This window comes from Protopterus annectens, chromosome 3.part1 (genome assembly GCF_019279795.1).
Source record: "Protopterus annectens isolate FY-2018-M chromosome 3.part1, PAN1.0, whole genome shotgun sequence".
Taxonomy (NCBI): Eukaryota; Metazoa; Chordata; order Ceratodontiformes; family Protopteridae; genus Protopterus; species Protopterus annectens.
In genome coordinates this window covers 357,637,373-357,662,889 of record NC_056732.1, presented here as the reverse complement: position 1 = coordinate 357,662,889, position 25,517 = coordinate 357,637,373, and positions in this window count along the sequence as shown.

Here is a 25,517-nt window from a genome sequence, read left to right as displayed (position 1 = left end):
GCATGTCACCTGGAAGACATAAAGAGGGAAAACCTCATAGGACCACATACATTGGTCAAAGTTATTTACAGAACCTGCACATCAACATTAACTATCATTAGCCACCACTTACAATTACATCATATCCCTGTCATCTATCAGCACAATATGAACCCTGCATTGCACTCCTGGCCCTGATGTGCCATGTTCCCCCAATGAGGGTCAGTACATTGCATAACCCACCATTCATCATTCACCTTTGTGTAGAGGGATGACAGTGGCCATCCTCCTTGCAGATGAGATGTCAATGGTGCTCAGGCTTTGCTTTTGTACAGTGTTTAATGGAGCTGGGAGCATATGCCTGAGTTCATGTAGGATGCAGACAGAAATGTTATCAGGTACCATGTAGACTTACCTTTGTTGACTTTGAATAAGCATTATGCACCTGCTGTCTGATGATGAGGGGAGGGGTGCGGGTGCTGTGCATATCCACCTATACTGATGATGGCACAGGGGGATGATGTTTGCCCTTAACCTGTCTGCAGTGGTTTGGCTATAGCTATGGTGTGTGTGTATACATGTGTGATTGACCACCATTACAGGGTGGGGGTGGGTTGTTGCCTCTGAGACTGAAAACGTATGTGAAGACAGTCTTGTGATTGGCCTTGGTGGATTTGTCCGATTTGTACTCATAGTTAGCCTTACAGTAATTCACCTATGACCTTATCTGCTCATTCAGACAAAGGTTGACTTGCTTCCAAGTTGGTGTCTGCTCCTACTTGGCCCTGTACTGCCAATATAGCGACCGATTATGTGGTTTGTGTATTGCTGCTGTCCAGCAAAGGGGATTACTCTACCTTGGTGGAGGCAGGTTTTACTAGTGAGGTATTGCTGAGTCCATACAACTATGTAGGTGCTCATATAGCTGTCTGTAGTAAGCATGGACACAAGGTCATAACACAGTTGGACACCTCTCCAATTTCAACCTGATAATCATGCTTATTCTAGTACCCATGTCTGTGTTAGGGCAATGCAACAACTAGAAGCTGTACAATATTATGTCTGATGGATCCACAGAAACTAAGATTACTCATGTGTACAACATGTGCAGCTTATTTATCTGACGTTTTTCATCTCATATCTGTTGTTATGAGGCTTCCAGGTACACCTGCTCATACATACATGTGCACAGGTAATACCCGATATACATTTCTGTTCTTTGTCAGTATGGCACACTGTATTTACACTCTTGCTGCTCAGACATACCTCTCAACCTGTTAGAGCAGGACATCTGGATGACACCACACATACATGGGGGCAATGGCCCAAAATTAGTGGCACTTTCTTAATATTGTTGTAACACACTTAGGTCATTTGATAACACAGTAGCCTTTGCATTCACAGAAATACCCTGGAGGATGTTCGACACTCATATGCATGCTAGTATGTTCTAATGTCAGTCTTCACAGATTTGCCAATGATTTGCCAGACATAACACAACTCTGAGTAAATGACTACAAATATGAGGCACACATATGGTCAGTGTGCATAACACTGGAAAGTTGAATGTTATGAGCTCAATATATCACATGCAGTTCAACACACACGTCTGCAACAGTAGTTTACTATGCAAATGCCCTGTATAGGTCTCTCAGATTTGTGAGACAAAGATGTATATCATAGTTGTATTCACAAGTAACATATGGATATCTATGACATCCCAGTAGCTGGCCTAGCAGTGTCACAGTCAGCATTATTCAACAGACACTTCAGTAGTATTCATATATGAGCCATTCCTTCCTGCGGTAACTCAGGGGCCTGAGCTGTGATCTATGTCATTGCAGACAGACCCAGATGCTATGGACATAAGTGCTGATCAGCACTATATCAGTAGAGCAAGTCTTGTTGAGACATATTTGTTTAACATCCTATATCCGATTATTGCATATCTCCTAATGCATTCAATTACATGCTTACTTGTTTGACATACCTTTTTTTCCCCTCAAGTACTGTTGGTTTAAATTCCAGTTCCGGTTTCTGTTACTGTCTCTGTCTCTCTCTCTCTCTCTGTTTATACATGTAGAGGTATAGACCTGTTTTGCATAGGCAGCAGCTTGCCTTTTGTAGGTAATACTCATGAGCAGGTGATGGTCTGTGCATCAATTGGTCTCCCCCCACTTGCTAATTGCATGCAGAACAGTTGTGTTGTTATTCCTATAGCCAATGGCATGGCAACACACTCCTATAACTGAGTACTTCATGTGGGCGTTGTCCATTTTCCTTGCCTGTGAGGGGGCATCATTGAGGTGTGTGAACAACAGCATCACAGATGGTAGTTGGAAATACCTCTTACAACAAAACATGTGGAGACAGCCCAACAAAATTGGGGAAAAGGTCCCAGACTTAGGGTAAAATTTGAGTATTTCTGTTATACATTTGGATTCATGCTAGTTTAACTTGGTTTGTGTGGACATGGATATTCTGCATGGGTCTCAGTCTGACAGTGTTATGTTGTTGACATAACTCTAAACTTTAGGGCTATCTGCAGAATGGCAAGAGGTTTGATTCTTATGTTTGGTCTGTTCCTCTGACATTTGTTGTCCTTGGCAAATCAGTAACATACTCTGGGTATTGCAGTCAGTAAATGCTAACTACCATTTGTGTTTCTGTCTTCATATCCCTCAGTTAAGGTATGTTACAACAAACCCTGTAACACCAGCAACTTTCTCAGTTTATAACAGCAATTTTTCAGTTATGCCCCTGTTTTTGGACCTCTGTCCCCCAGTTATGCCAGGCTTTGTCCAGATGTCATGCAGTAAGAGGTTGACAGGTATGGTATATCATTAGTTAGTGCCTTTCTTCCTGATATCATCCCAGTGATGCAGCAGAATGCCAGACATGTTATGAGGAAGAGGCCATATATATGAGGACAGAGCCTGGACATTCTGTGGGAATCTGTACAGTTGAGGGGTCTGTGTATGTGTAGCAATTGTTAACAGACTGTCAGGATTGTGTAGCAGTGTAGTGTGTAAATGTTTGTTGCGCTGTGTATGGAGGGGATACATTTAAGTGTCATGGCTCCTTTTCTATCTGACTGTGCATGCTGCTTCAGTTTCTGGTGCTCTATCGGCTGCAGATGTTTGTAGGGGCAGACTGAGACATGTTCTGTACCACCACAGGAATCAGACTACTCTTTGAATTGGGCAGTATATGTAGGGGTAGTCTGTGAGTGTCAAACATGATATTTATGTTCTCACAGTCATTATACTCTAGTGTTCATTTGGCTTACCAGTATGTCACTGTGACTGTGGTGAAATTGGTAGTGGGTATGTAGGCTCGCTCCGGTGACTGTTTTTCACTATTGTTACATCCCTGTAGTGCCTGATATATTTGCAAATGCATGTGTAATTCCCCATAGCTGACTTGGATAGTGTTGTGTCAGTCTGACTGTAGTTTGGATGGTGCTTGGTGATATGCTAAGCAGCTGAGTGTACTTTCCCTAATGTCATGTTATGCCCAGATATTCATAGGATGTCAAGTTGTCTGCCTCATATCTTTGGTCTAATCCCCATAAGTGTTATGCATGTCTAACAAATCAGTGGGATGATGTGAGGATTTCAGGCACTAACTTATGAGAAGCAATTGAGTAATGGAGTTGTGCTATTTCAGTCAATATATGTTAGAACAGACGGTGTTACTGTAGCAACTGTCTAAGCTTATCTAGTCAAGTGTTTCCGATTTGTCACTATTTTCATGGCTTTCTCCTCCCACTTTGTCAGGCCTGCTCCAGATTCATTGCACTAAGGGGTTCTGAGCATACCTTTCAACTGGCCAGATTGTTGCAGAACATCCTGGATTATTGCTCATATTTTGTCTCTGTTCCACAAATTATTCTAATTTCTGTGGTAAATCACTGTGATGATCTGTGGATTTCTGTTAGAAAATGACATAATTTCAGTTCCAGACCTCATATCCTTCAGAACATGTATGCTGAAACAAACCATGTTACTCAAGCAGCTTTCTACATTTCTAAGAGTAATATGTCCCTAGTTGTGACCCATTATCCCCCCATTTTTACGGGCTTTGCCCAGATTTCTTGCACTAACAGGTTGATTGGTATGGTTCTGAGATATGAGTGCACTACATGTTATGAGCATGTGTGTATAGTTCCCCTTCACAAGATCGAATTACTGAAAGCTTGAAATTCATAAGCTCGAGCACAGAATCTTGAGTTTTCAGTAACTCAAAATTGTTAAGGGAAGCTTTTAAAATAAAAAAAAAAGAAATATACTTACGTTTATGCTGGGAGCTAAGTCCCCCTGCATCATTCCTGGTTTAATATGCGAGTTGTGTGACCGGACTTTAGCGGAGGAGTGGAAATTCTCCCGTTGTGTGCTTATGCATATAGCACGGACTGGGAGAGTTCCCTTTTCTTTGCTGAAATGTGATCTCGGAGTTGGTATATTTAAGTAGGGGGGGAGTGGGGGGTGCAGGGGGCTTGTCCCCCTGAAAAAACTTAGAAAACTGTTTTTTATTTGTTTTTGTTCCCCTGCACAATTTTGAGTTTATGAATATTCAAGATTCTGGCCTCGGGCATATGAATTTCGAGTATTCATTCATTTGATCTTGTGAAGGGGAACCGTGTGTGTGTGTGTGTGTGTGTGTGTGTGTGTGTGTGTGTGTGTGTGTGTGTGTGTGTGTGTGTGTGTGTGTGTGTGTGTGTGTGTGTGTGTGTGTGTGTGTGTGTGTGTGTGTGTGTGTGTATCTATAGATTATATATATACATATATCTATATATATAGATAGATATATTTTATTTATTGCATTTGTTTACCAGGAAAGTCCACTTGGCTGTAGCAATGACAATTTTCAGTGGAGGCCCAGGTAGAAAATCTCCACAATACATACAGATTTATATAACACAAGCAGTAATGCAAAAGTTCAACAGACATACACGCAACAGTTTTATACATCATAACTAACAGTAGAATATATACAATGTGATGAAAATACTAAATACAAAATGACAGTTATGTCAGATTGAACTGATAAAAGTCAAGTAAGGTTCAGGTAACAATGTGCTATATACAGTTTGTTAGACTAAAAACATATAACAATAATAAAAGATTAAACTGCCTATGAATTTAGGTAAGTAAGGAAGAGGGAAAGTATCTGAGTAAATCTAGCTATAGGAAGTACAGAGTGATTGGTATATATATCTGTATTTATCTCTCTCTCTCTCGCTATATATATATATATATATATATATATATATATATATATATATATCTATAGCAATATATATATATATATATATATATATATATATATATATAAATATATTTTTATATATATATATATATATATATATATATCCATGCATGTATATCTGTATATGTATATATGCAAAATCTGAGTGATTCCACAGAGCTTTTTCCCTACTGTTGAATGACTCTACTGCATAACATGTTTGAAAAGCATCAGAAATTCCTACAGCTCAAATGGTGTAGTGGTACAGTGCTCTGACTATAGTGTACAGGGTCCTGGGTTCAAGACTTGGTAGGGCTGGTTATTTTGTTGCTAGGCAGAACAGTGGCTGATGGAGACAGAGTGATTAAAGCAGTTTTAAGCAGCTTTAAGTGGGTTTGCACAGGTTTGCGTGATGCTAAGCGATGCCAAAGTATGGTTAACCGTACAGATGCTTAATCCATTTTGGTTTTGCTTAGCATCACACAAACTCACTTACTCCCTCTTACTCCCGCTTACACCAACACTAATTCCTTTAAAAGAAAAGAGAAAGGGGTTATAGGAAAGTGATGAGAAAGGGGCACACAGAAGGAAAAACAATATGAAAGATAGCTAGGGATGTGCAGGATGGGTGTAGGCAAGGCTCATAGCTGTCCATTTGTAATACAGCAACTGCCGTGCATTTGTATGGAATTTGAAGTTAAATTTGGACACTCAAACCCCAGAGAGAGGGGTAAGGACAACAGAAATGTGTTGTCAAGCCAATTGGACCAGATTACATGTGTCCAGTAGACATCTGTGTGAAATTTGACAGCAATGTATGGGGCGATGATTCTTTTGGGGACAGATGCCCTTTTTTCTTTGTTAAGGTAAGAGCAGGATGTTGGGGAAGGATTGTAGGTATGTCTGGGGAGGTAGGTTGGGTAGGGAGTCAGACAAGACAGACAGGACAGCAGACAGGTGTGGTGTATGACACATGCAGGGGGTAAACACCTTGGACATGGAGGGTGTTTGGGAATCAGAGGCCCATGAGCCTCCATATGGATATGGTGGGACTGACATTCTCACCCTGCAGGCAGTCACGACTGCATCTTCACAGCCCTGACACTGGCTGTGTTGTGGGATTGACAGGAGGGGCAGCCTACTACTTAAGGTGTGCCAGGCTGCCCTCCATCTGGTGCAGGTAGCCACCAATTCAGAGTGGATGACACTGCGCACCATACCCAGGAACTGACAGTGGATGACAAACTCATCTCCGTGCCTGCCCCCAGGTGGTGCAGGGCCTGCAGAAGATGAAGTTCCATGTTGAGTCCCAGACATGCTGGGGCCTGGTGCCATGACCAGATGGGGTGGGACAGATGGATCTGCTGGGATCAGCCTTCCCAAATGTGCTATGGTGTTGAGGTTTTCCAAGATTTATTGGTTAGTCATGAACAAAACATTTCAATATTAGATTTAAAGGCATGCTTGGGTGTTCAAGTAACCCAAAACAACAGATGTGAAACAGTTGCATAGCAAAAAGAACACATGCATAACTGGAAGAACAGTAAGCATTGTAACAGCATGCTAGTAACAATGAAGGCAACAGGCCACCAACAATGGTATTTGAGCAAGGTATGTTAACATGCAATCAATTAATTATATAAACAATAATGTAACACATGTCACAACATTAGGTTTGGTAACAACATACCTGAAGTATATGAATAATAATTAGTGATGCAGATGATTGGTGGGGGGAAAGAAGAAAAGTCCATTAACAACTGCATAGGCCTCTATTTTTACAACAGTACTGCTCAATACTCTAGAAGTCTTTACAACTAACAGTACCACAATTCACTGAAAGCAACCAAATGGAGAATGAGCCGAGATAAATGGTTTATTCAAGCCACAAAAACCAAGTAATGCGTGATTAACGCTGTAAATATAATTGGCGTTTTTGTAAAAAACTTCATCCGATACACAAACAGTAGAGGCCCCCAGATCGATCCTTGGGGTACACTGTTGTGGATGAATCTACTTTTGGAGGTGGGTTCTACTACTTTTACAGAGTGGATACTATCATTGGGCCAGTTCGCTACCCATCTGGTAACCTACAGGTTGGAGCTTAGCTGTGTAGGCTTATGTATACTGGCCACCTGGGGTTAGTGTGAGAGGATTGGGCTAGGTGAAGGTTGGCATGTTTCACCATCTTCCCCTTGTCCCTGTGTTTGTTGACCACTGCAAAGAGTTCAATCAGGTTTCACAGGCCTGATCTCCCTTTGACAATACCATGGTGTGTGGGCCCAGGCATTTTGATGTTGCCGATGTACCTGTTCACAATGTCCTTGATATGCCTCCCATGCCCTTGCAGAGCAGGCTAGTTAGGCTAATGTACATCGTATTGGCTGGGTTGGTGGATTGCTCCACCTTTGTGTATAGGGATGGTAGTGGCTGTCCTCTGTGCAGATGGGATGACACCAGTGCTCAGGCTGTGGTTGACTATAGTGTGGAATGGATCTGAGAGTCCATGCCTGTGTTCATGTGGGATGCAGCCAGGGATGGTAGCATGACTATGGAGACCTCTGTGTGTTGCCTTTGAGAGGGCATTATGGATCTGCTTCCTGATGATGAGAGTAGGGGGACAGGTGATGCACTGAGGGGACAGGGGGGTGGTGTTTACACTTCACCTGTCTGCAGCCGGTTGCCTATATCTATGCCATATGTGCATGTGGTGTTATTGACCAAAACTACAGAGCAGATTTGTGTGTTGCTTCTGGAATTGCAGACACATGTGTGGAAGGCCTAGTGGTTTGCCTTGGTGGATGTGTCTGATTTGCACTCAAAGACAGCCTTAGGTTACATCACCTGTGCCATTATTTGCTTCTACAGACCAAGGTGACATTGCTTCCAATGAGGCACCTGTTCCTTCTTGGCACATCCAGCAATTGTTTCCACCTATTATGGTATTTGTGTATTGCTGCTGTCCACCACAGCTGTTTACCCTACCTTGAAGGAGATGATGTTGTCCTGTCAGGTACTGCTGAGTCTATACAGCTATGGGGGTGCCTATGTAGTATTGTGGTGTGGGCCTGGACAGTGCTGCTAGTTCCAACAAATGGGACGTTGGCTGTACAGCTACATCTACCTACTCTGAGGGGATTTATCATCATTTGTGTACAATTCATTCTGTTTGGCACTGTAAAGGGGGGGGGGAGCAGAGGAGATGGTGGCCTGAACAGTGATGGCTATCTAGTCAGATATTACCAAGGGGGATTGCACTGTAGGAGTGCTACAGTGGCTACTCATGTTGGTTAGGACAAGGTACATGAGAGTCCCACTTGCCATAGGAGTGTTGACCAGTTGATCCACTGCATTGCCATTGACAAAGCCGAGGAATCTTTGTACATTCATGTTCAGGTGGCATAGGTCAGGCACACTATGGTTGGGTATTTGAAGTCACCCAGGAGCAGGGTAGACAATTGAATCCTGACAGATTCCAGCAGGTCCCAATAGGTGTGGTGGGTGTCCATAGTGTTAACTGCACTCAGGATGTCACCCGTGCGACATACTGTTTGGCCAGCCTGGAGGTGTGTATGTGTATTGCTAATGTTCAACACTCCACCTCCTGTGGCTTTGCGGGCCTCCATTTGGGGTCTAAACATATGGTGGGGTGAGTGATCTGGCAAGGCTGGTGTGCTCTCCACAGCTAGAAAGCAGGTGTCAGTGACTGCACAAATGTCAGCATCCTACAGGACAAGGTATGCTTGCATTGACATGGGTGTCATGGTAAGACACCTAACTCCTGTTAGAGCAAGATATCTGTACAAAGGCACACATCAGTGGTAGGCAAAGGCAGTAAATAGTGTTGCTTTATGAATCTAGCTGAAACACACTTATTTGCCAGCAAAGATGGTGTCAAATTCACAGGTGTACTCTGCAGGATATGATATTTGACAGTGAAATGTAGACTAATTTGTTATGAATTCAGTCTTTAATGGGTTGCCAGTGATGTGCCACACAATACACAACTGTCTGAGGCACTGACTACAAATATGAGGCATACATGTGGTCAGTCTGCAAAACTCTGGACAGTTGTCAAGTATGGGCTCAGTATATATGATACAGTTCATCACACACATCTGCACATGTGGTGTAGAATGCACATACCCTATGTATATCTCTTACATTTGTAAGAAAAGCATATGTATCACAGTAGCATTCACAGGTGGCATATGAATAATTACAACATCCCAGGTAGCTGGCCTACCGGTGACACACTCAATATTGGACAACAGAGACTCCATTAGTAGTCATACATGAGCTGACCTTTGTTAGGGTTACTCTGGGGTCAGATATGTGGTCCATGTCAATGCAGGCAGAGCAAGCAGTAATGGCCATATGTGCTGGACAGCAGCATGTGAGTCCAGCAGGTCTTGTTGCAGCCTAGTTTTTAATGTCCTATTTGACATCATTGCATCTCCCCTTCTGCATTCCATTACATGCTTACGTGAGTAACATATCTGTTATAGTGCTCAGGAGTTCCATCACAACAATGCAAATGGTTAGGTTTGTGTATTCACAGTCTGTCTTTGTGTAGATGGGTTGAGACCTGTGATGCACAGGCAGCAGCTTGCCTTTTGTAGGTACTGATCATAAGCAGCTGATGGCCTGTGCACCACTCAGTGTCTCCCATTTGCTACTTTCATCCAGAGCAGCTGTGTTGTCTTTACATTTGCCAATGCCATAGCAACACAGTGCTATAATTACAGCATTCATGTGTGCCTTGCTCCTTTTCCTTGCCTGTGTGGAGGACATTATGGAGGTGTGGGGGCTACAGCTTCACAGGCAATAGGTGGGAGTACCTCTCAGGAGATGAGATGTGGAGACAGCCCAGCAACATAGGGAACAAAGCTCCAGAACTGGGTACAGATTGTAAGTCAGTAGTGCTTTTATACACATAGAGAGTTGCTAGTTTAACAGGGTTCATCTGGACATGCATTTTCTATGTGACTTGACATCTAACAGTGATATGTCTCTGACATACCTTTTAACTGTCCTGATGTCGACATGCTGCCCAGGGGTTTGCCTCTTATGTTTGGTCTCTTCCTCAGGCAATGTCTGTTTTTGTGGAAGCAATAGGATAATGTGAGGATTGTACTCAGTAACTGTTGACATCCATTGGTGTTTCAGACATCATATCCTTCAGGGATGTTATGTTACAACAAAGCCTGTGACACTGTCAACTGTTTCAGTTTGTAACACCATTGTGTGAGATAAGTCCCTCTTTCTGGCTCCCTGTTCCCCAAGTATGTCATCGTTTTTCCAGATGTCTTGCAGTAAGAGGGTCAGAGGTATGTGATATTATTTATTGACTGCACTCAAGGTATCATCCCATTGACTTAGGAAACTCCTGGAAGTGGTATGTGGCAGTGGCCATGAATATGATCTCACACCCTGGACATTCTGTGGACATCTGTACATATGAGAGTTATGTATGTCTTGCCATTGTGAAGTGACTGCCAAGATTATGTAGCAGTGTTGTGTGTAAATTTTTTTTGGCTGGATAGGGAGAGCAGCAGATGCGAGTGTCACAGATCCTTTTTCTGTCTGACTGTGCATGCTGCCACAGCTGCTGGTGGTCTATCAGGTGTGTATATTTGTAGGGGCAGACTGAGAAAGGTCCTGTAACACCTCAGGATTCCCAGTACACTGTGAGTTGAGCCAGCATCCGTCAGTGTATTGTGTGACTGGGAATCAGGATATGTTTGTTCAAACAGCGTTCTACTCTAGAGTTCATTTGGGGTACTGGTATGTTGCTGTGACTGTGGTGCAAATGGTTGTGGGTGGACACTTATGCACCACTATCTACTTTTTCCTACAGTTCCATCCCTGTAGTGCATGATATATTTGGATATACATGGGTAATTGCCCAGAGCTGATTTGGGTTAGTGTCGTGTTGGTCTTACTGTGGTTCAAATGGTGCTGGGTGACATGGTTGGCGGCTGTCATGGGTTTATCCATTTTGTTACATGACTGTGGTCATACCTCTCCACTGTCCAGATGTCTAGACACTGTCCTGATGTGTGGCTCATATGTTTTGTCTGTTGGTCACAACAGTTGTGTGTTTCTGAGAAATCACTGGGATGATGTGAACATTGACATCAGTACATTTTGACATTCATTTGTGTTTCAGACCTGGAATCTGTCTGGCATTGTATGTTAAAGCACACCATGCCACTCTAACATGCTTCTACACATATGACAGCCATATTTCAAACATGTCACTATTGTTTGCCCTTTATCACTCCCCTCCGTTTGTCGGGCTTTTTGCAGATTTGTTCCAGTAAGAGGCTGGTTATCTGTCTATATATCTCTGTATGAATATGTGTGTGTGTGTGTGTGTGTGTGTGTGTATATATATATATATATATATATATATATATATATATATATATATATATATATATACACACATATATTTTTATATATATATATATATATATATATATATATATATATATCTATCTATATATATATATATATATATATATATATATATATATATATACACACACACACACACACACACACACACACATATATATATATATATATATATATATATAGAGAGAGAGAGAGAGAGAGAGACTGGTATGTATATATACATATATATGTATATAACAGTTCTACAGCTATATAGCTATATAATTCCCCCTTATATTGAATGACTGTTGTGCATGATATGTTTGTAAAAACATTGTAAAATCCTACACCTCAGATGGTGTAGTGGTATGTTACTGTGAGTGTTGTGCACAGGGTCCTGGGTTCCAGACTAGGAAGTGATTACTTTTTCATTAATTTTAAATTACCAGAATGAATGATGTGTTTGTAAAATCATTACAGATTCCCACTGCGTAGTGGTACTTTGTTGTGATTATAATGCACAGCATCCTGGGTTAGAGACTTGGCAAGGCTGATTATTTTGTTGCCGGGTAGAACAAGGGCTGATGGAGACAGAGTGATTAAGGTACTTTTAAGCAGTTGTAAGTGGGTTTGCATGGTTTTGCACAGTGCTAAGCATTGCTAAGAGATGGTTAAGCCCTCTTAGCTTCACTTAGCACCGCTTACACCCGAGCTAATTTTCTTTAAAGAAAAGAAAAAAAGGGTGATAGGAAAGTGGGGAAATGGGGTCAAGTAGAGGGTAAAACATTATGAAAAGCAGCTTGGGATGTGCAAGCTCTACATTTCTTCGGCAGCAACAGCTGTGAATTACATGTGTAGAATTTGGAATTTACAGCCTCACACCCCACAGGGAGGGGTGTTAGCAACAGACATTTGTACAGTAATCTGTGGGTTGATTGATTAGTTTCACTGTACAGGGGGGCAAAATGTAGTGCTTTGTATGGGGCATTGTTTTTTTGCAGGACAGATGCCATGTTTTTTTAAGGTGTGAGTGGGATGTTGGGGAAGGGCTGCAGGTATGTTTGGAGAGTTATGTTTGGGGAGGTAGGTTGAGTGGGATAGGTTGCATTTGCAGTCAGACAAGACAGACAAGACAGCAGGCAGGGCAGTATATGACACATGAAGGGGTAAACACCTTTGATGGGCTGGGTGGTTGGGAATCCAAAGGCCATGTGTCCCCAAATAGATACAGTAGAACTGAGGTCCCCACCCATGGGCAGTCACCACTGCTCCTTCATGGCCCCAAAGGTGGCTGTGCTGGGGGCTGGATGGGAGGGGTGGTGTTCCCCTTGAGGTGCACAGGCAGCCCTCAATCTGGCACAGCTGCCCACCCAACTCGGCTCAGATGGCACTGTGCACCAAACCCTGGAACTGACTGCGGGTGACAGGTTCCTGTCCGCGCCTGCTCCCGGGGGGGCAGGCCCCATCCCCTGAGGCAGCTCCACCTGAAGGTGGTGCAGAGCCAACAGATGAGAAAGTCCTAGGCTGGGTCCCAGATGTGCTGGGGCCCGGTGCCATGGTCAGATGAGATGGGACAGGCGGATCTGCCAGGATCTGCCTTCCCAAATGTACTATGGTGTTGAGGTTTTAAAAAATTTGTTGGTTCGTCATGAAAAACACATTTCCAGATTAGTTATAACAGCATGCATGGGTGTTCCAATTAACCCCATAAAACAGATTTGGAACAGTTACACAGCAAAATGAACATGTGCAAAACTGGAACAACAGTATGCATTATAACAGCATGCCAGTAACATTGACGGCAACAGGCCACCAACAATGGTATCTGAACAAGGTATGTTAACATGCAGAAAAAAAACGAAATACTGCTAACTTCTGCACAAAATCCAACCAGTAAGAACAAAAAGTGCAGATAGGAAATTCCGGTGGAGTCATACCAGTTTATTCCAAGTCCAAAAGCACAGTATCACAGCAACATGATGTTGCTGTGATACTGTGTGGCTTTGTGCTTTTGGACTTGGAATAAACTGGTACGACTCCATCGGAATTTCCTATCTGCACTTTTTGTTCTTATGTTAACATGCAACCAATCAAATATATGAACAATAATAGAACACAAGTCCCACCATTAGGTTTGGAGTAAAACATACCCATAGTATATGAATTATTGTATTGATCCAGATGAGGGGGAGAGGGAGACAAAAAGTCTATTAACAACTGTTTATGATTCTATTTTCCACTACAGTACTGATCACTACTCTATGGGTCTGCCCTCACCTTACATCTGCCTATGGCCCATAGCTTCTGTAGCACAAACATACCTATTAAACTGTCAGCCTGGAATGGTATGGGGAAAATTGTGACAACTCTGGGTACATGACTAGAGGGGACTCATACATGTCAGGGTTACATATCTGACACAGGAGGGGTACCCTGAAGTGCTGTTATGTGAGTGTGCTACTGGCATACTTCAACTAGTTTCTTATCTGTGCCCAGGGTTATTGGCAGCAGTGACCACTAGCTGTGACAGCGTCACACTTGAGAGACATGTATCGGGAATAGTTCTTGTTGTAGGTAACTATCCTGCTGTCATTTGAAGGCATGTGGTGGGACAGCTGAACAGTTGTACACAGTTTATTAGTATACCCTTCATACAGCTACTACCAACATTTCCTTACCTCTACGATCTGTGGAGAAAATATCTGTTAACACTATCTGACTGTTTTTACATTTATTCCTGATTCCTTGTGTGTAGATATGCACACATCTTAGAACCACTCTCTGGATTCGAACTGTGTCTGGGTGTGCAAATTTTTCAACTGAGCTATTTCTCATCACACTGAGCTACTGCTGTTTCTTGTTTCACTGGTTTCTGTCTAATAATCTCTTAGTTAGACAGTCTGAACTTGTAATCCTGTGATGCATGCATGACAGATAGTTATTGTACTGTGCATTAACCCTTTGGATTACTACAATCTGGAAAGGAAAGGTTAACACAAGGCAATGCTGAATCGAACACACTTTGAAACTTTGCACATTACTAATCAGGGTTCAGTGCTTAGTGCAATATATATTTCACATTTCAGTTATATCTTATTTTACAGCTCCACCATCTAGTTTTTCTTAACAGTTGGTTCACAGAACAACCTCAGTTAATGTATGCTGTCACAGTAACATATGCTGGGAAGAACCAGTATACATTCCATATGTCTACAACAACATACCAGAATAAACACAACCAGTTTTTTGTTGGAATCTTTATTGCACATCAGTATTAGTCAGTCAAACTTTTTTATTTATTCAGTTCACACAGTAACAGTATACCTGCTAGCAGTAAGCAATGCACTCCTTCTTAGCTATTTGAACAATATACTGTAAAATAGATTTGTACTCACCAGCCTGTCAGCACAGCCTCAGCAGTCTGTCAGCATGGGCTTCTATGTTCATAGCCCTCTCTGCTACAGATGTAGGGGAGAAAAACAAACATTATGCATACCTGTCTATCACATTCTGAGGCTAGTATTTGCTACAAACTACTTGATAGTGATACTTACTCACTACTGGAGCATTCCGTGCCCAAGCATCTTGGATCCACTGGGCCAAGAGCACCCCCTTCCTCCACTTTAGGTCAGCATGGTGGTGCTGTAACTACTCACCAGTCCGAGGGATGCCAGTAGCACTGGTGAGATTACATGTGAGATGGACCCAGGCCTCCACTTTGTATTGTGAGGCCTGGTACTGGCCCTGTGGATGTCTTTCATCATGGTTTTCTACAAGGAGTCACAGCCATGACCCTGGACTCCTGAATGCTCCAGTGCTGCACACAAAAGTGCGCTCCTACTCCAATGCCAGACATGTTCCTGCAGAGATCAAAGCAAACAGGTTATGGCTGTATTCCCACCTGTATGTTTAAATATAGCCATATTCCACCCTTTGCCATCATTGGACCATTTAGAAAATGTTGAGCACACCTTAGCAGTGTGCAGATCCACTAAGCTGAGTTGAACAGTGCTTAAAGGGGTACTTGCTGAGCACTGCTTAACAGTGTGCAAATCCACTTAGCTGAGCTACCTGCTGCTTAGCAATCACGTCTAAGTGATGCTTAAACCTGGTAAGCATAGCTGAGCATTACTGACCATTGCTCACTTTTCATTTAAAATGACTTCTTTAGTAGTTGTATATGATTTGCTTTACATGACCTCCCTCTATGTGCTTTCATTACATTATCAAGGGGTGTGACTATACTGTATGGGACACTTGTGTATACATGGGTAATTTCACATGTTATATGCACTCACACTTCCATTTTACACCAGCTAGACTACCCTGGTTGACAAAAACAGTTACTACATAATTTACATTGAAAAAATAATTTTAACACTAATTTCCCATATAAAAATAACTTGCTGTTTTGGTAATCCGTGAATGCCTGCATACAAAGCCGGGACTCTAACCAGTACACTATCTCAGTTTGGGAATTTCAGCTGTATATTTTTATTTATCTCCTATGAGATGTTTAAGCAATACTTAATGGAGGGCCATAACGTGCACACCTGCTCAGCTATGCTTAAACATTTCTTAGCATGGAAAAAATATTATATTATTATTATTATATTATTATGTGATATAGTGAGCATTGTGGTTTTCTGACAAGTCATTGAGGACTGCAGTCAGGAAATAATGGCATACATTTGACTTTCAGACTTCTATTCTTCGGAAATTCATGCTAATACATACCCTGTTTGCTATCAACTTTCTAAGTTTGTGAGAGCAATATTTAAGAAGTGTCCCTATTTTTATGGCTTTGTCCCCCCATTATTTGTGCCTTTGTCCACATGGACAGCAGTCCAGAAATAATGGCATACATTTGACTTTCAGACTTCTGTCCCTCAGAATTCATGTTAATGCAAAACCTGTTTGCTATCAACTTTCTAAGTTTGTGAGAACAATATTTAAGAAGTGTCCCTATTTTTAGGGCTTTGTCCCCCCATTATTTGTGCCTTTGTCCACATTTCCTACTTCAGCAGGTTGCGAGGTGTCATACGGCACTTTTACAATGCAGGGTGTGTGTCACAGAACCTGTCACACACCCACTGCATTGCTTTCCGGCTCCCATATGTATTTTAGTGTTCAGTGTCTGCGGACACTGAAATACCCATTTATTTCATTTCCATGTCTGCAGACATTGAATTACTGGCATAATATTAGAGAAATTCTCTAATATTATGCCGCATTAGTTTTAGAAAGTGCCATACAGGACTTCCTGATTGCAGGGGGCGTGTTCATATTCTGTTCATTACTTAAACACACCCCCTGCACTTGTTCATGGTTCATGCCCATTTAGCCTTAACACCAGTGTGCCTTCATGAATATGCAAGGCATGCTGCTGTGGGTACATGGACACAAACCACTCCATGCAGGAATAGAACTATTCCTGCATGGAGTTTATTGAATCCAGGGGATGATGTATAAGATGCCTAGATATACAGACATTTAAGCAGACAAACTTAAAAGATTTGGCAGTATTTTCAATCACATAATAGTGTTACCTCCCATATCAAGCGGGGCTGTACATAACATTATAAATTTGCATCTACCCATGCAGTCATCAAGAGTAGCCTTAAAGGTAGCCAGACTAGCACTTTGGTTTTCCTGTAGTGGTAACTCATTTCACAGGCTGAGAATACTTTGAGTCAGGAACCTATTTATCTCTCCAGTAAGTCTTTGTTATTTGGTGAAGATTTAGGTCCCTAATAGGGTTAGAGCAACTGGTTTTGTGAAGAAATAGGACGGGTCAAAACATGAGACAGAGCTCACCTAGGAATAGCCAGTAGGTTACTGAGTACAAAGAGAGTCATGCTAATCTTTCAGGACAGTTGAAGAATTTAAGACTTTTAGTTTTCAAGGTTAGAAATGTTTGGGGCCTTTCTGGTTAAGTGATATGCTTGGATTTGTACATATCAAAGGGACATTATATTCAGTGATAGGTCTGATAAGGGAAGAGGACAGTGGTAGTATGACGTCTTTGGATCTTGAAGATATTCTCTTGGAAATTAATGGGGCCAGATAGAAGGATTTCTGGACTAAGGTGGAACAACATGATTATTGAATGAGAAGGAGGGATAGAGACAGAGGGGACAGAGACAGAATGCTGTCTGTTAGTTTCAGCAATATAGTCAACAATGTTCTGGATAACCACTGCAGAGTCATTGTCTGCCTGTTTTATGATGCCATTGTGGTTGGACTTCAAGGACTTTACTGCTGTTCTTTTTGAGGGAGAGAGGCAGTAGTAGGTCTTTGTACATTTAGGATGTGATGATTTACACTTTGTCTAAAACAGTCAGAGTAGCTATCGTGCTTTGCAGTGTGTCCATTTCAAAAAGTGAAGGTGGAAAATATTTTGTACCTGTTTCTGGAGTCACATTATCTGTGTTCTCCTGCATTTTTGTATCATGAAAGAATTTCTTAAGTCTCTACCTGTGAAAATATTCCTCCTGTTCACTGCAAAACTGTACTCTATTAGGTGATTTAGTGGGGTAAAATGTAAGACCTGTCACATACCTCTCTACCTCAAACAGCAAGAATTCTGGACAGAGCCGTAAGTAATGAGGAGACAAATGACCAAAAATAGGGACACTTTTTAAATATTGCTCTTATAAACTTAGAAAGTGACACAGTAACAGGTTTTGCATTAGCATGACATTTCTGAAGGGTATGACACCTGGAACTCGAATTTCTGTCATTATTTTTCCTGACTTCAGCCCTCAATGTTTCACAATGATTTGCCAGAAAACCACAATTTTATGAGAAACAGACCAAAAATGTGAGGCAAGAAATCTGGACATTCTGTGAAAGTCTGTACAGTTGAGAGGTATGATCCTGTCATACGGACTGATAGTACACTGGGAGTTGGTGTGTGGTAGGATAGATGCCCAGGTGTTAAGGGTTATTGTCCTGTAGTGCTGTTAGCCATCTCCTGATTATTTAACAAAATGGCATGTTGAAGATTGTGTAGTTTCATCTTCTTTTTGGACAGAGCCATTCTTATTAAACTGTTGTAATTCATGGTTATTTCTTGCCGAACAACAAGATCTGGCTCAGCAGACACACACACACACACACACACACACACACACACACACACACACACACACACACACGCACGCACGCACGCACGCACGCACACACACACACACACACACACACACACACACACACACACACACACACACACAATCACACACAGCACACACACACACAATCACACACAGTGTTTGCCTCTCTGAGGTGCAGTCCAACTTGCATTTTTTTTCTACATTAGCATTTTTCAAGATTTCTTTTTAAGCCAATTAGAAATAAATGATGCACTTCCCTTTCTAGGCACAATTGGATATGTAAGCTCTGTATCTAACATCAGTAAGTTAAGAACTCCTGACAAAAGGTTCATGCCAGCTCGAAAGATTGAGTAATTGAAAACCTATGTTGGTACAATAAAATGTATTGAGTCACTCCTGTATTCCAGATACTTTATGCTTCCTGTCACATGCAATCTATGCATTTTTAATTCTTCCATTAACTGTCTATTGAGAAATGAAGTTACTCATCTCTGCATATCTCATTGGCTTTATTTAATATTAAGTGGTTTAATCTGCGTCATACCTGATCATTTTGTGCATCACAGATAATTATGTCTCCTATCAATGAATTTTGTAACTCACCTGACTCACAGTGATGACTCTGCTCTGCCATGCTAATGTTTACTCTACCTTAATAATGTCTACCAACCCTAACGTTGCCCCTGTCCTTAACCCCAACCCTACATCATACCTTAGAAAAACCTTTTCTGTAACATTACCACCACAGAAGACACTCAGATACACACCACACCCAATATCACAAGCATAACCATATGTCTATCCTCTTACCTTACTCTGTTTCTATTTCTCAAGCACATACAGTGGACATAAATAAGGTATACTGAAGAGCAACAATTTTTTCTGGTAATGCAAGATTTATGATGAATATACTCTGAATTTAAATAGCTAACTATTTCAGAATATTAACAGAAAGTGTTAAGATTACTGGGATCTATATTTTAGCACCAGTGTTTCATTCATACCATAAGGCAACACTGTGGTCAGAATAGTAGTAAAAATAAACTTAACAGTCAGTAAGGCTACAATGTTCAGACAGTTATAACAGTGTAACAAAACTTTATCCAGTTCTGCTAATTTTCAAAAGCTTAGGCTGACATAACACCATTTTCTTTTCTCTATTTCTCCTTCTCTTTGTTTCTGTGTAGTGTATTAGCTGCATACAATACCCATACATTCTAACACTGTATCTTATTCTCTTGGTAGTCTTTACCTTTCATATTATCGTGAACACTAAATATTGGAATTAATTCATATTTTGAGTTAACTAAAACATCTATCAGAAAGATTGCTTATTTAGACAAACTAACAACTTGCAATTTATAACTACTTGTTTCCTTGTCTGGACTGAACTAATTTCCCTGCACATTTCTTGTTTTGAGATTTATTGTCTCATTAAAGGTTAGAGTAGCATCTCCAAATGTTACATTGTATGCTAAATGAACACTTATTCTAATGTTACATGTCAAACTTTGATTTTATACCATGTTGTGTCCCTGCATTCTACAACTTCAGTTTCTGTCTCACACACACACACACACACACACACACACACACACACACACACACACACACACACACACACACACACACACACACACACACACACACACACACACACACACACACACACACACACACACACACACACACACTCTCTCTCTCTCTCTATCTCTGAGGTGTATCTGAGCAGCACTTTCCCCACATTAGCATTTTTCAAGGTTTCTTTTTTTAACCAATAGGAAATAAATGCTCTACTTCCCTTTCTAGGCACAAGTGGATAGTTAAGCATCAGTTAACTTAATAACTCCTGATGAAGGGCTCTTGCCAGCTTGAAAGCTTGAGTAATTACAAAATCCTATGTTGGTCCAATAAAAGGTATTACATTATGCCTGTCTTCTAGTGTGTTTGTATTTTCGTGGACCAATATAACATTTCTTTAATTTTATTTTCTCTTCCATGTGAAAAGAAGGCAAATGATTTGTCAGGAATGGAAATGGAATAAGCCTCAAAAAAAAAAAAAAAAAAAAGAAAACATGTCTGATAAGTTTTGCATTTTGTATGGGCACAAATTTGAAAAGAGAAGATGTTCTGTATATTAGGCCAGTTATGCAAGTGCTTTGGTAAGATAAAACACTTCAGTAAAGTATGTAAAATGTAGAAAATGAAAATGGAAAAAAAACATAGTGTGGAAAAAAAGCCATGATGGTGATGTTTCTGTGGTTACTATAAATGTGGAAGAGATACATAGTATGCAACTGTATAAAACTGACAATGCATTTCAACAAAAGGTGAAAATACATTTTAGCAAAGAGATCAGTTATATATTTATTTATTTATTTTATTTAACATTTGTTAACTAGGAAAGTCCAACTATTTCAGCGCCTATTTTCAGTGGAAGCCTGGTTTAACAAAGGGATCAGTTAGAGATTTATTTATTTATTTTATTTAACATTTGTTGACTGGGAAAGTCAAACTGGGACAGAGCCTATTTTCAGTAGAGGCCCGAGGAGAAATGCTCCAGATGCATGGCTTTGGAATGTGGGAGAAAAACAGAATACCCAGAGGAAACTCATGTGAATGCAGGGAGGACATGCAGACTCTACACAGAAGGCACCCCAGCTGAGAATTGAACCAAAGAACCTCCTGCTGTGAGGTGACAGCATTAACCACTAGACCACTGTACCATCCAGATTCAGGTAGTGATGTTCAAGACAAATAATGAGTGTACTGTGTTTTAGCTATATACTAGTGCAGAGTGTTTCCTCTGCTCAAACCTTTGAAGTGGTGATGTTGGAAAATAAGCTAAAGCCTTCCATGAAAAATGTCATTAATGCTAGCTGATGTCAACCATTGGGTCAGAAGTTGATTACTTATTAACTTAAGAGTTTTAGATAGTTGGAAAAGAAGCTGCTTCAGTACTGGGACATTTGATTTTCCAGAAGGTTTGAATGGTAAAAAGAATTCATAGTATACAGGCGAAGAGTGATGACTTGTTGAATTTTGAAGATGCATTTGTCGGTCTGTGATGTTTACTGGGTGTACATCATATGCATATGGATCCTAACATATCACCAGTCTAAAATGCTGCAAGGAAAGCTGTAGTAGAATTAAAGGAAAAAACTGAGAAGGATTTCCACAGAATGTAAAGCATGGGTTTGAATAAGAAACAGACATCCTACTGACTAGGTGAATATTATTATTAATGCATTTCCACCTGACAAGTTTCATACACGCATTTATCTACATGACTTGAATGAAGCCATATGGAGGGAAGAATAAATGTTTTGTGTTATGGAAGAAGTTGTCAGTGGTATGCTGAATGCTCAAAATTTCCCTGTACTAGATGCTAAGTATGGATTTTGGTAAATTAAACTAGATGAGAAAATCTTCAAGCTGTATACATTTAATATGCTTATCAGAAAACATGGGTGACTAGCATTGTTAGTTGCTAAAAGTCAGAGCAATTCCATCTGTGATAGCTTCTCATTAGTATACCATTTTGATGCAGCAGATGAGTGCATTTCCTGGTGGAACCATGCCAAATAAAGGAGAGAAGTAAGGGAAAGCATGGTAGGATTCATATGTGTTTAATGCAATCTACAGTGTAAATTAGCACAGGGAGCAGTGTGCACGGTGTGGGTGATTCAGTGATGCAGATAGTGTAGCCACACAAGGGGAAAACAGCTCCGTATGTAGGGCATGTAAAGGACCACATAATGATATGTAGATGAGGAATATCATGCAAATAAGTCATGCAAGCTATGCAAATTATGACAATGATTTAGAAATGAGTAAAATAGGTGCACTATTGTGAGGCGCAAACATATTCTGAACACTGGGGATTTTTGGTGTATACAGAAATAAAAATGTTAAGAATAGTGGCAGTTTTTTCAGAACAGTATGTGTTAGAGAGTGACCGCAGCTGAAATCAGTGCCCACAATGTTGCATGCAGCAGCTATCTGTGTTACCACCAAAGATTCCATCTGCATCATACTTACCATCACCTCATTGATCAGAATATAATGAACCACTACCATGGGGATATGGAGACCATATTTAACCTAGTTAAACTGCGATTAGTCCAAACAGAATGTAAGAGAAATACATGGATTGAGCATTCCAGCAGACAAAAATGTGTGTGTGTGTGTGTGTGTGTGTGTGTGTGTGTGTGTGTGTGTGTGTGTGTGTGTGTGTGTGTGTGTGTGTGTGTGTGTGTGCAGCATTAACCATTTTATCTCCAGGGACCCTCAGGCAAACTACAGGAGACACTTTATGGATATTGCAGGAATTTATTGCAAGTATCCTACACCACCTTATCAACATTATGTTACAACATGTGGAGGAGCATATCCAGTTTACAGACACTATAGAGGAGAAAACCACCAGTATAAAGGCATTTTATTGCATAATTTATTTCACTGAAGGCCTGGAAGCTATAGTTTGCACACGTTGCCATCAAGCCCCACCTGACCCATAGGGACTGTGTTATGTCAACAGGAATGATTTCTACTCTCTGCACTTTCAGGTGCTGAATAATGGCCAGGGCATTATACATAATATGTCTGAACACTACCCAAACACTTCCCATGACTCACAAATATGGGAGACATCCAACTTATACCAAGGGTTCACAGGGAAGACTTCTCACAGGGTCATGTAATCTGTTGGTACATACATAGGTGGGGTACACAGAGCTTTATATACAGTTACCTTGCTATCAGGGAGAAGGCTACAAATAAGGAAATTGTGTGACTGTTATGTGTTGCAGGTGAATCTGGCTGTGGCTTTGAGCCCTGTATGACAACCCTATTCACAAACCCCAGACCATGGCAGAGATGGCATACGACATAACCCACATAGACATATGGAATGTGGAAGAGTCCTATGTTTGGCCACCTGAAGGGTTATTTTAGCTACCTTGACATTTCAGAAAGGATGACTGAATATGCACCTGAGACCTGCAGCAAAATTGGTGCGGCGTGCCCCATGTTGCATAATGTGACACTAAAGAAACAACTAGTATAGCAGGGAACCACCGTATCAGTAAGACCAGCAGCAAAAGAGAAATCTGTAGGGTATGGGGATGAAAAGGTAGCAGTGGTACTACATGCAAAGCAGAGTCAGGCATAATACATTGCAGCACTGGCAAGAAGGTGGCATCTGGTTCACAGCTATGGGCCATGACACAGACAACACAGAATTAAATGGTGCATGCATTATCACATGATGCTATTCAAGTTAGTGTATGGAATGGTCAGACTATACAACAGACATAACCACAACTCTGTCGAATTGGGTGTGAGCAGGCCTTAGTCATCATCACTTGTATAAATGACTAATGGACACAGTTCAGCTGAGGCTAACACTATCATATAAGCTATAGGAGGAGAATTTGGTTAGAGGTTGTTGGAAGTAAAGGATCACATTCTCTACTGGTGGGGTTGAGCTGCTGTGTCTTGAAAATTGGTGATGTCCACTGGGATGTCTTGTAGCCTTGCGGCTTGATGCAGTCTGTGGTAGGGAAGATGTAGAAATATGAGATCATGTGCATGCATTCTGATGGGACATGTCAAGAGCCTAAAGAGCATCATTCTTCATGATGCGGATGATAATCATGAGCAGGCATGGTTCTCCATATGCCCACAGGGATACTGAAGGAGTAGAACTATGAAACTATTCATAAGTAGCCTGGTTAGGGGTCCCAGGTATTGATCCTGAGGAATGTCGGTGATACTGACTATGATACTACTGAAGGCTGGGGTGGCAGGCTGTGTGCTCATAGAAAACAGTGAAGCCATCTAATCAACAGCCTGTGTATTTTGATTATGGCTGGTATGTGCCTCGCCATTTCACATCTGGATGCTCACACGACCACAGAACACATGGCCTGCAGAAGTAGATTGGAGGGTAGTTAACATGTACCTGAATGAGGAATCCATGAAGGTAGCATTTGCCAAAAGAGATATAATCCGAGATGTCTGCCCCTGTTAGAATATTCTGTGTCACTGTCCATGTTTTGCATGTCGTCTGTCAGTCCACAAAGTGCACTCACCACCTCCACAGTGTAGTTGGTAGCAACTGTCTTTGCCTGGATCACTGATCTTCACATCTGCTAATTTATGCAGAGTGTTGAATCCAGATCAAAAACAGACCTAGAGTCATGACAGCACTGCAGATTTCCTCATTTCATTATTGTGGTCAGTATGTGCATGTAAGAGGCATTGTGTATTTCAGATGTTGTGTGGTCTAGGGACACACGAAGAGTCTGGGTGGTGATTACAGCTGCATTATATCTGCCATATAAGGGTGAGGTTGTGAAGTCAGCCTGTACTTTCACAGGGGCCTCTGATGTGGGGGATGTGGATGAGCCCTCCCACAATAGTGATGTATACCATGCCACTCTGTTATCAGACCTTGCAGTGTACATGGTAGTGGTACATACCATGCCACTCCACTATCAGACCTTGCAGTTTACACATTGCTATCATTGTCAGCCCCAAGCTATCTGCTGACCTCAGACATGTGCTGTCCCATTATACTGGTCCCTTCATCAGTAGAGCCAGTAAAAGCATGAACACAAAACCTTTGGCAATAGGTCATGCACGTGCCTATACCCACTATGGTATGCATAGTGGTAGACAATAGGATATGTGTAAAACACATGAAGAAATGCATACTTTTTTGTAGTGGGTTGTTGAGGTTGTAGCCCTGAGATAAAATGTACAGAT